We start from the raw sequence: 11,119 nt of genomic DNA on the forward strand, positions 1-11,119 counted from the left end.
GCAACAGGAACCACAGCCCTGATGAAGGCAGATCAGTACATGCTCCTCCAACAGGCTATGAATAATGACCTAAAAGCCCTAGAAAAGTCCGTCCGGACACTAACTGACTCCGTAAGCTCTTTAGCCGAGGTAGTCCTTCAAAATCGAAGGGGGTTGGATTTGCTCTTTCTTAAGGAAGGGGGCCTATGTGCAGCCTTAAAGGAAGAATGTTGTTTTTATGCTAACAAAACAGGAGTGGTAATCAAGACCCTAGATAAACTTAAAGAAAGATTAGACAAAAGGCAGCGAGAATTGACATCCCAACAAAGCTGGTACGAAGGATTATGGAACAAGTCCCCATGGTTCACTACCCTATTATCCTCCCTGATGGGGCCACTGATACTACTAATGCTAATTCTTACCTTAGGCCCTTGCATTATAAACCGCTTGATACAATTTGTAAAAGATCGCCTATCAGTAGTACAGGCCCTGGTGCTAACACAACAATACCATCAACTTAAAACAGCAGAGGAAACCCCGGTTGAATGAAGGATTTCTTTCAGACAAAAGAAAATGGGGGAATGAAAGACCCCAGTTAATGCTAGCCCACTAGATACCCCAGAAAAAGTGCTGTGCTGTCCCTGCCCTGCGAAACTATGTAAAAAAAAAAAAAAAACAAAAGAGGGTGAGGCAGAATGTTGTGGCCAGGCCATTAACAACAAGCTCCACTGAGTCAACCCCCTGTAGGGCAAGTACAGACATGTCAACAAGCTCCACTGAGTCAACCCCCTGTGGGGCAAGTACAGACATGTCAGCTAAGCTCCACTGACCTTGCCTAACCCGCTCGCCTGACTCAAAATTAGCCAATCAACACCCTGTAACAACCTGTAACCAGGCATCTCGCTTCTGTTACCCTGCTTCCAGCTGTCCATAAAAAGGGATGCTTTCATGTGCCCCGGCGCGCAAGTCTCCCGATAGACTTTGTTACCCGTGTAAAAGCAGGTTCCCAGCCACCGACCCAAACCTTGTGGATCTTGAGGTCGTGTGTATCTGGGAGCCTGGGCATGCCTGAATAAACCTCTTGCTGATTGCATCCTCACAAGTGGTCTCACTGTTCCTTGGGAGAGGGTCTCTTCAGATTGAAAGGCGCCCAGATCACCGGGGGTCTTTCAGTCATTGGATACATCGATGTTAAAACATATCTAAGAATGTGAAGAACTAAGATGGTGGAGGAGAAGATGGAGGTGAAACAAGCTCTTGCATAGAAAGCAGTTTTAGTGTTCCAGTGAACAGTCCTAGGCCAGAGAATTACACCAAGTATGCCATCACTGTACAGAGAGTGTGGCCAGAGAGAGAAAATCCAGGCAACGAGACAGATCTGAGTACTTGCCTACTGCCACCAACACGGCAGGGGCCATAGCTGCCATACCTGCAACACAGTCCCGGACAAAAATGTCAGATGCAGCAGGTAAGCGGATTCTACTCAACACCAGCAAGAACTGACCCTGCAGATTGCAGACCAGAGATGACCCTGGAACCAACACTCCGGCGGTGTTAGTAGAAGCCTGATGTCCTCACTCCTTCTCAGGGAGCAGAGGAGGGAAGGCCACTCATCCCCCACCCTACTACCGGAGATCTCCATCTTTGATACTGACAAAAGCCCAGCTGAGCTGCTAGCGCCAACTAAGGCCTTGAGAGAAAAACAGAGAGTCATTTAGCAGGTCACAGGAACCTGCCCAGACCTGCCAGGCTCAACTCCACACAAGAAACAGTCACCCACCACAGGCAGAGGAAAATCTGTCCCCAGGAGTTGCTCTCTTTACTGCATAAACAGAGCCAGAGGCTGCCCCTCCCTACAGCAGTCTTGACAATCAATTGAAATTCATTAAACATAAACCCTGAGACTGGCTCCAGGCTGGGCTCTGTGAGTGTCTCAGAAGCTAGCCCCTCAGGGAAAAGCTACTGTTTGCTGAAAGGCCTCAACTCTACACAGAACCTAGCCTCATCACAGCATCTCCAAACAAGACATAACAGCCATCTCCCTGTTTTGTGATACTCAAAGCAGATCTATATCCCATTGAACTAGCCTGGGAGGAGGATCACAAAATCCTGGGGAAAGCAGAGCATTTTTCTGCTTGCCCAAACAAACTGACTTAAGTAACAAATCAAGCCACAGGAAAACCAAACACCACAAGCAGACCAGACACTACACCAAGAGACTGGTTATGAACAAAAGGGAGATACAGAATCTTCCCATCGCCCCCCCCCCCCCAAAAAAAAAAAAAAACAAAGAACTTTCTTTTTTTGTACCTTATTTTTAAATATTTTTTAAATTTCTAATTTTTAAAAATTTTTTTCTATTATTTTTTCTTTTCTTCCTGGTATAAATTTAATTTTAGGTGTTTATGTGTGTATGTTTTTTTAAAATCTCTACTGACATTTTGATCATTTTTTTATCTTTTTCTTTTCTCATTCTTTTCAATTCTTCTCTTTCATTCTTTTCTGTGTGACTTAATTGCTGTTCTGCTCATCTTCAGATACACTGTTGCCAATTATTAGATCTTGTCCCCCAACGTGTACACACTTAATCCAGACATTTATTACTCAACTCAAAACCTTAGACTTAAACTCGTTAATAGCAGTATTACCTATTTATACCCATATAATATTTTATTTTTTATTTTTTTTATTGTTTTTGGGTCCGGTCGTGGGGCCTGAACACTGGGCCTGTGCGCTGTCCCTCAGCTCTTCAGCTCAAGGCAAGAGCCACAGCGTGACTTCCAGTTTTTTCGTTTTGCTTATGTGCTGTTGAGGAATTGAACCCAGGGCCTTGAGCATGCAAGGCAAGCGCTCTACCACTGAGCCACCTTCCCAGCCCCCCATATAATATTTTAAATTTTTTTTTATTTTTCTAGTTTTTCATGTCTCCTTTTGACCCCTCCCCTCCTCTCATCCCATCCCCATTCTTCTCTGAATATTAGTTCTTCAAACTTGCAGTTTTTAAGCGTTTCACATTTTAATTGTAAATTCTTGTTTTCCCATTTTTTGTCTCTTTTTTTCGTTTTCTTCTTTTTTCTCTTATTATTTTTTTCTTTTTCTTTTTTCTCTATCTGCTTTCATTCTGTCCAAACCATTTTCCTATTTGAGATCAGAACTTGGTTAATTCCACTCTCCCTCACCTTCCCACATCCCACTAATCCTATTTTTCCCCACATTCTCCCTAAACCTAATAATTTCTGGTTGCCAAATTCTCCTTTACTGATCTTTGGCCACTAAGACATATTTGTTTGATGTTGAGTAGATTCTATCTCTTGAACTAGATTGTATCTGCAGACTTTTGACTGTGTAACTACAGACTTTGGTTGATGCTTACCTTAAAATAGTGTTCGAGCACAAAACTGGTGTAACACTCATCCCAAATGGGAAGAACAAGCCAGAAAAACTCAATAAAAATAGCAAGTGCGGGGATCTCAGCTCCCACTCATGTCAATCAGGGGACAGAACAGATAATGAATAATCCAGAGGACATTCCCAAAAAGCTCTACAAACACTACAGATAAACAGGGTAAATGAAAAGAGTGAAAATTTGCAAAGGTATCAGTGTGAGCATGATAGGTAGAGAGAGGAGATATACCAAAGATCAATACAGGAGACTCATGAGCCTGAGGAAGCTACTCAAAAATTGATACAGGAATTTTGTGAGCAGATTGAGAACACTGAAAGAGAAATAAAGGAATTGCATAAACAGGTTGAGATCAGTCAAAGACATAGATAGGAATTGCGTGAGCTGGCTGAGAACAGACAAAGAGAAAGTCAGGAATGGCGTGAACAGGCTGAGAATACTCAAAAAGAACTACAGAAAATCCATGAACATGAGGAAGCTAATCAAAGAGAAATACAGAAACAGAAAACCCGATGAGAATAGACAAAGATCAATGGAGGCATTCATGGAATCCATAAACAGAAAGCTGAAAGAAATCAGGGAGACTACAAATGGAATGCTGAATGGAACCCAACAGAAGGAAATGGCGTCCAAGGAAACCATAACCGATCAAGTAAGTGATTTGAGAATAAACACTGAACACCAAATTAAGGAATTAAAGAAGTTCATGCAAGATCTAAAACAAAGCTCCAACAAAGAATTTGAGGCCATCAAAGCCGACCAACTAGAAGAAAAAGAAATAAAAAAACAAAGTAGAAAGTCTTGGCAGTAGGTTAGACCATGCAGAAGATCGAATCTCGGGGATTGAATACAGCCTAGATATTATAGAGAAAGAATATACAACTATCCAAGACAAAACCAAGAAATATGATAGATCTATTCAACACTTGGAAGACACCATCAGGAGGCCTAATTTGAGGATAATGGGTGTAGAGGAACACCTAGAGACAGAAGTTAATGGTCTAGGAAATTTGTTTCACAGGATCCTAGCAGAAAACTTCTCAAACATGCAAAAAGATAGGCCTATTCAGATACAAGAAGCTTTTAGAACACCAAATAGACCAGACCAGAATAGGACATCCCACCATCACATTAAAATCTGCACAGGATCAATTCAAACCAAGGAAAATATCCTTAAAGCTGTCAAAGAGGACAGACCAATGACCTATAAAGGGAAACCAATTAGAATCATCTCAGATTTATCAGCAGAGACAATTAAAGAAAGAAGAGCCTCCAATGATGTATGCCATGGTGTAAAGACAAACAACTATCAGCCAAGAATACTGTACCCAGCTAAACTCTCCTTCATTACTGAACGTCAAATAAAAAAACTTCCATAGCAAAGAAAAATGGAAATAATATATCTCCACCAAACAAGCCCTACAAAAGATTCTTAAAGATGTCCTACACATAGAAAACCAACAAGACCACAATAAAGGCCAAGAAACAGCACCCAAACTGAGAATCCAAGAACCATAGGAAGAACCTCCGTTATCGCAGCCCCCAAGAAGGTGGATAAAATGGCAAGAACTCCCAAATAACTCTCAGTCCTATCTCTTAACATTAACGGCCTTAACTCTCCAATTAAGCGACACAGACTGTCTAGTTGGATTAAAAAGCAAGATCCTTCTATCTGCTGCCTACAGGAGTCACAACTTCCCCCCAAAAACAAACACAGTTTGAATGTGAAAGGCTGGAACAAAATCTACCAAGCAAACGCCCCTGGTAAACAGGCAGGAGTTGCAATACTAGTATCAGATAAAATAGACTTCAAATTAAAATTGATTAGAACAGATATAAAAGGTCGCTACATACTACATATCCTATTCAGGTGGATATTACAATTCTAAATATCTATTCGCCAAACAACGAAGCACCCAAATTTATCCCAGAAACACTACTTTCTCTCAAATCTCATATAGATCCAAAGACATTAATTGTTGGGGATTTTAACACACCACTGTCCCTACTACATAGATCAACTGGGCAAAAACTAACAGAGAAACCGCAGACCTAAACAACTGCATAGATAACTAGATTTAACAGACATCTACTGAATATTTCACTCAGCAGTATCAGAATACATGTTCTTCTCAGCAGCACATGGAACATTTTCCAAAATAGACCACATTTTAGGTCACAAAGCAAACTTGTCCAAATTCAGAAACATTGAAGTTATACCTTGCATTCTCTCATACCACAAGGGAATAAAGTTAGAACTCAACACCAAAACCCACCAAAGAATGTCTTGTAACTCATGGAGACTGAAAAACACACTGTTGAACCAACAGTGAGCCATGGAAGACATTAGAAAAGAAATTCAAGGGTTCATGATATTCAACAAAAATGAGCACAAAAACTACCAGCTCGGAAGTGGCACTGTGGCTCAAGTGGTAGAGCGCTAGCCTTGAGCTGAAGAGCTGAGAAACAGCACCCAGGCCCAGAGTTCAAGCCCCATGACGAAAAAAAAAACTACCAGCTCCTCTGGGAGACAGCAAAGGCAGTATTCTGAATACCTACATTAATAAATTGGAGATATCTGAAACCACAATTTAATGAGACATCTGAGCCTCCTTGAAAAAGAGCAGCAAGACAAACTCAAATCTAGTAAACGGAAATAATTAAAATTAAATCAGAATTAAATGGTTGCTTGGTTGCTATCCGTGAACATGGATGTTCATGTTGATTTATATTCCTTCAATATGTATCCAGTTGTGATAAAGTTCATCAACATATATGTCTTTTTGGTATTGTGTAAACTTCCATTATGATCTCCATATGGGTTGCACTAGTTTACAATGCCACAAAACCAAATACAGTTCCTGATTTATTTCAACCTCTCCAGCAGTTTACTTATTTGAGTGGTGATAGCTATTCTGGAGTATAAGATGGGATCTCAGTGACTTTCGTCTTTATTTTCTTATGTATTTTCTATGTGGTTACGAATCTCAAACATTTCATTTATTTATTAACACTTACATGTGTACTTCATTCCCAATCAGTGTCTTTCTTTTTCTTTTGGTATTTGATCAATTTTTAAGTTTTATAATATTTGACTTTTTCCCATTCCATATACTCACTTTACTAAAAAGATTTTTTTCATTACACTGGTGTACAATTTACTAAAAACAACTGATTGTATATTTATACTATTGGATGCTTGTGCTTCTATTTACAACCAGGAAATTATTTCAATAAATATGCTGAACTTCTTTCACTAGATAGACTAAAAGGATAGTATCATATTGGCTTAAACTAATCTCAGAATTAATAGTCACAGCCTGGGACACAACAGTCTTGGCTAATTAAAACCACTAACAGCACAAACTGCATTTAAAGAGAGAAAAGGTTAAAAGTTAGAAGAAAGTTAGAAGAAAGGTACCACCTTCATGAAGCAAATGTGGAAGTTCACAAGCAGACCTTCGAAATCTGAATATCAAGAAGATCAAAGGATAAAAGTATTTAGAACAACAACTTTAGAACTCAGAATTGGGGAGGGGGGACAACCACTAGATACCAAAACTCAATGCTGAAGGGAAGAAGTGTTTTACCCCAAACCTTAGTTGTGTCTGACTCTCTCAAACCAAACACACACACACACACACACACACACACACACACACACACACACACACACACACCCCTTGTAAGAGGCCTTAGCCAAAGTACAGGAATTGTGGACTTAGATTCCATTTTGAAGGCCTTTACCGAAAGTATGCATGGTGAAGATCTTTACTGAAAGTACCCATTGTAAAGACTTTTACAGAAATTTAGAACTCAAGTTCCTGTAAAACTTTGAAATGTCCCAATAACGTTCTGCCCGTAACTCCCCTAGCAATAGCCATCAGCGGATGACAGGAAGGTACCTAAAGCTACAGATGTTTCTTAAGATAGCTAGTTAACAGTTTGCTGCTTACTGCTTAGCCTGCACATGTTAGCCAATAAGATTGTTACAAGATTCAGTCACTAAATATCAACTAATCATGTAACTGCCAAGGTAGGAACTCCCTTACCTCAAACCTATACCCAATAAAAACCCTGTTAACTGAAGGATTGGGGCTCTCAACTCTGATCCACTGCAATGGAGACAGTTATGAGTCCAGGCTCCAGCTTGCAATAAATGAGTCTCATGTGCTCACATGGGAACTGGGTCCTTGGTGGTCTTTGGGGATCCTTATCTCAGCACAAGACCACTGTACACAGAGAACCCCAGGGGCAGCTGTATCTGGGACAATGAAGATTTCTTCCTCTTCCTTTTAGATAATCAAACATGATGTTGCAGTTGTCTCCATAGCTGCCCCTGGGCCTCTTGTCCCTGAGCAAGAGGGAGGAAAAGATGCCTTAGACTGCAGGATGGCCTTGTGTACACCTGGCTTTCTGTGTAAGATTGCAGTTCATAGTTCCCTAGGCAGGGGTGGCCAAGCTGAAATGGGTACACATTGCTTGGAGGAAGGTACCCTGTGAGCCCTGCATGCATGGTGAACCAGCCTGGAAAACCCTGTGAGCATCTCCAGGATGGCCTCTCAGCAGCTTGGAGAAGTTGACTCCTGTAGTTGGACATGACAGGAGGCAGGAGGAGAGCAGGAATCCAGAAGATGGGAGAGGCACAGGAGCAAATGTGTCTCTCCATGGAGACTCCTTGGCCATGCTAAGGAAGTTCACAACATGCATGTGGCAGCCACCTAGCAGGTCCCCAGAGACTCTACTTGTTTGGAGAGCAGAGCCTGGTCCTGATCCAGAGGCACAACTTCCCCAGTGGTCCTGGGCCTGGCTGGGCTAGAGCAGCGCCTACTAGACATGCTTCCTCCGCCCTGCTGTGCATAGCCTCCTAGCACCTGCCTGGTCTTCAGCACCCACAACAGGCCAGCTCCATGGGGCAGGCTGAGGCTGTGCTGGAAATTCCTGGTGCCTGCTTCAAGGTGAGAGCAAGGCCTAGCCCATAGCGTAGCTGGCCCTCACTCACTTCCAATGGCATCCAGAAATGCATGACAATCACAGCCCCAGCTCTGCTGCCCTCCTTGCCCCCAGAGTTTACCTATAAGTCCCTGCCTGTGTTCTTGAAATTCTGTAGCCATTGGTTGTCTCATTTCTCATTGTTTGTTTGGGTGGGACTTGAGACTCCTTCCTCTCCTCACCAAGCAAACAGGCCTCAGGGGATCCACCTCAAATTCCGCACCTCACAGACACTACCCAGAACCCAGCTGCCTTTGGGGTTGCTGCTGCCTGAGCTGCTGGCCTACGATCTCCTTCCTCCCTTCACAGCCTCTGCCAGGGCCTCCCATCCTCTCCCCACTGCCCCCAGCGCCAGTTGAGCTTCCCCTGTGGCCTCCCCCCTGTCCACATAGCTCACATCACCAACCCCAGCAGGGCCACTGCTCTGAGGAAGACAATTGTGGGCCTGGTACAGCAGAATCAACACAGTGTGTAGCCAGCTGAGAATTGGAGGCAGCATAAGTTTCTGATCACTGTCTTTCACTTCACTTACACGTATTAATGTATTAATTTGGTATTTAATATTTGATCTCGTAACTTCTTATTAATCCTTTGCAGAATAGCTGGTAGAAATATAGTCCCAAAATTCGGATTGTCTCTTGTTTTATTCTTTCGAGATTCAGAGATTTTTTTAAGTAGTTATAACTACCATGAACTCTCATTTCCATAGCAGAGTGCTATTCAGAAAATGCTTGCTTATGCATCTGTTATCAATTATTTACAAGGCTTGAAATTTTTAGTGTTTCAAATATTACAGGAAGATCTTTGAATCATGTTGAATGGATGTGAGTAGATTGAGCTGTTGCATACATTCAATTGTGTGTGTGTGTGTGTGTGTGTGTGTGTGTGTGTGTGTGTGTGTAGGGGGGGTTATGTGTATCATTGCAAACAAGGATAATGAATTTGTTTCCTTTTTCTGAGATATTCATTATGGTATTACTTTGTTGTGGCAGGCTCTGACTGCTTGCCTTTGCCTAATATGCACATTCCAGCTCAGTTTTTCAATTAAAGATTCTTATTGATTATTGAGCATATAGTGCTCTGATATTGCTTTGTCTTTTGTCTGCCACCTAGGCTTTTATTTTCCTCTTTAAAAATTAACATTCAACATAAATTTTACCTACTGACTGATTTTCCCCTTTAATTTGCATTTAAAAATAAGTATTAAAAGACCTTTGATTTGTTAGCACCAAGATCTTAAAATTCCTTTTGTAGTTTTAGTTTAAAATACCTCCTTCATATTTTTAGCATGGGAAGACAAACAATGATAACAGTTTTATTCATTAAAATATCAGATAATTCATAATTTTGAATATGTCTAGTGGCAATTGAATACATTTGCTCAATAGATTTGCTTGATAGACCGTGCACAAAAATATCACTCATAGGTCCTGAGAAGGTGGATAAGTGGTAATCAGCTTACCTTGAATGCATGAGACCCTGGGTATGATTCCTCAGCACCACCTAAGCAGAAAAAGCTAGAAGTGTTACTGTGGCTCAAGTGGTAGAGCACTATTCTTGAGCTGAAGAGCTGAGGGATGACAACCATGACCAGAGTTCACCACCACCAACAAGGTAAATCAATAAATAAAACTCACACTCAAGTACATTAATTTCAAAGGTTGATTTCCATTTTAGTTAGGGGCAGGATGCCAAGATATAGCAGATCTCTTTCGCAAAGTTTTAAGAAGGATTTCAACACCTGAGAAGTACTAAAAAACAGAAGTAAAATATTAGCTCTGCCAACAACATATAGAATCGCCACTCAAAGAGAAACCAATGCTAAGAATGAAATACTTTTTATAACGTTTCTTAAGTGATTCTGGCTCTATACTAATTATTGTATAATGTGAATTTCAAAAACTCCATAGGTCAGCCTGAGTCTTAAGGCCTCCTACAAAAACTGGAGGAGAGAATCCGTAACCCTGATTATTAAAATTGCTATTGTTAAGGTAGTGTACATACAGATCACCATTTTGTAAGTCGGCAATGAGTTCATTTCTTGTTTGACAATCACTTCCATTGCTCTCTCCCTGATTTTCGCTCCTGTCCCTATCCACAAGAGATATAGCTCATTGTGAATACAATATCTAAAAAGTACAACTGCTGCATTTGTTTCCCTGTTCTTGAATTTCTGTGGTTCCCTCAATGCCCATAAATGGATAAACAACAACAGAAAAATCCAATTCCTGGAATTCATTTCAATATAAACATCAGTAGTTTTATGAGAGTGTCAGACTCTGTCCACACATTCTGAACACTTATACTTTCTGCACCCAGTCATAATTTCTACCGGATTCTAAGGCCACAACGTAATTTTTTTCACTTTCCACACAGGAAGAAGCTGAGAGTCAGAAAGGTTAAGTAACTTGCATAATGGCTCAGATCTGAAGATCATAGTTTGAAACCAACTCAGGTTGACATAGCTATTACATATTTATCTCCTGTTAACCAGAAGAAAGGAAGAATTGACTGTATCATGTACTAGAGCTGGAATGCCACCAGAAGTGAATGGGAAACCAAAAGGACAGTGTCAATATGATGGTTTTTAAGAACCAAATCTCGCCCATAGATAATTTCAGATATCACACACACACTCACTCACACACACACACACACACACACACACACACACACACACACACACACAAACAGAATCCTTAAAAACGATATTAGTACTGAAATCCAAAAATTTTTTTTTTATTT

The sequence above is a fragment of the Dipodomys spectabilis genome, unplaced genomic scaffold (assembly GCF_019054845.1).
Source record: "Dipodomys spectabilis isolate Male_0828 unplaced genomic scaffold, ASM1905484v1 ptg000183l, whole genome shotgun sequence".
NCBI lineage: Eukaryota > Metazoa > Chordata > Mammalia > Rodentia > Heteromyidae > Dipodomys > Dipodomys spectabilis.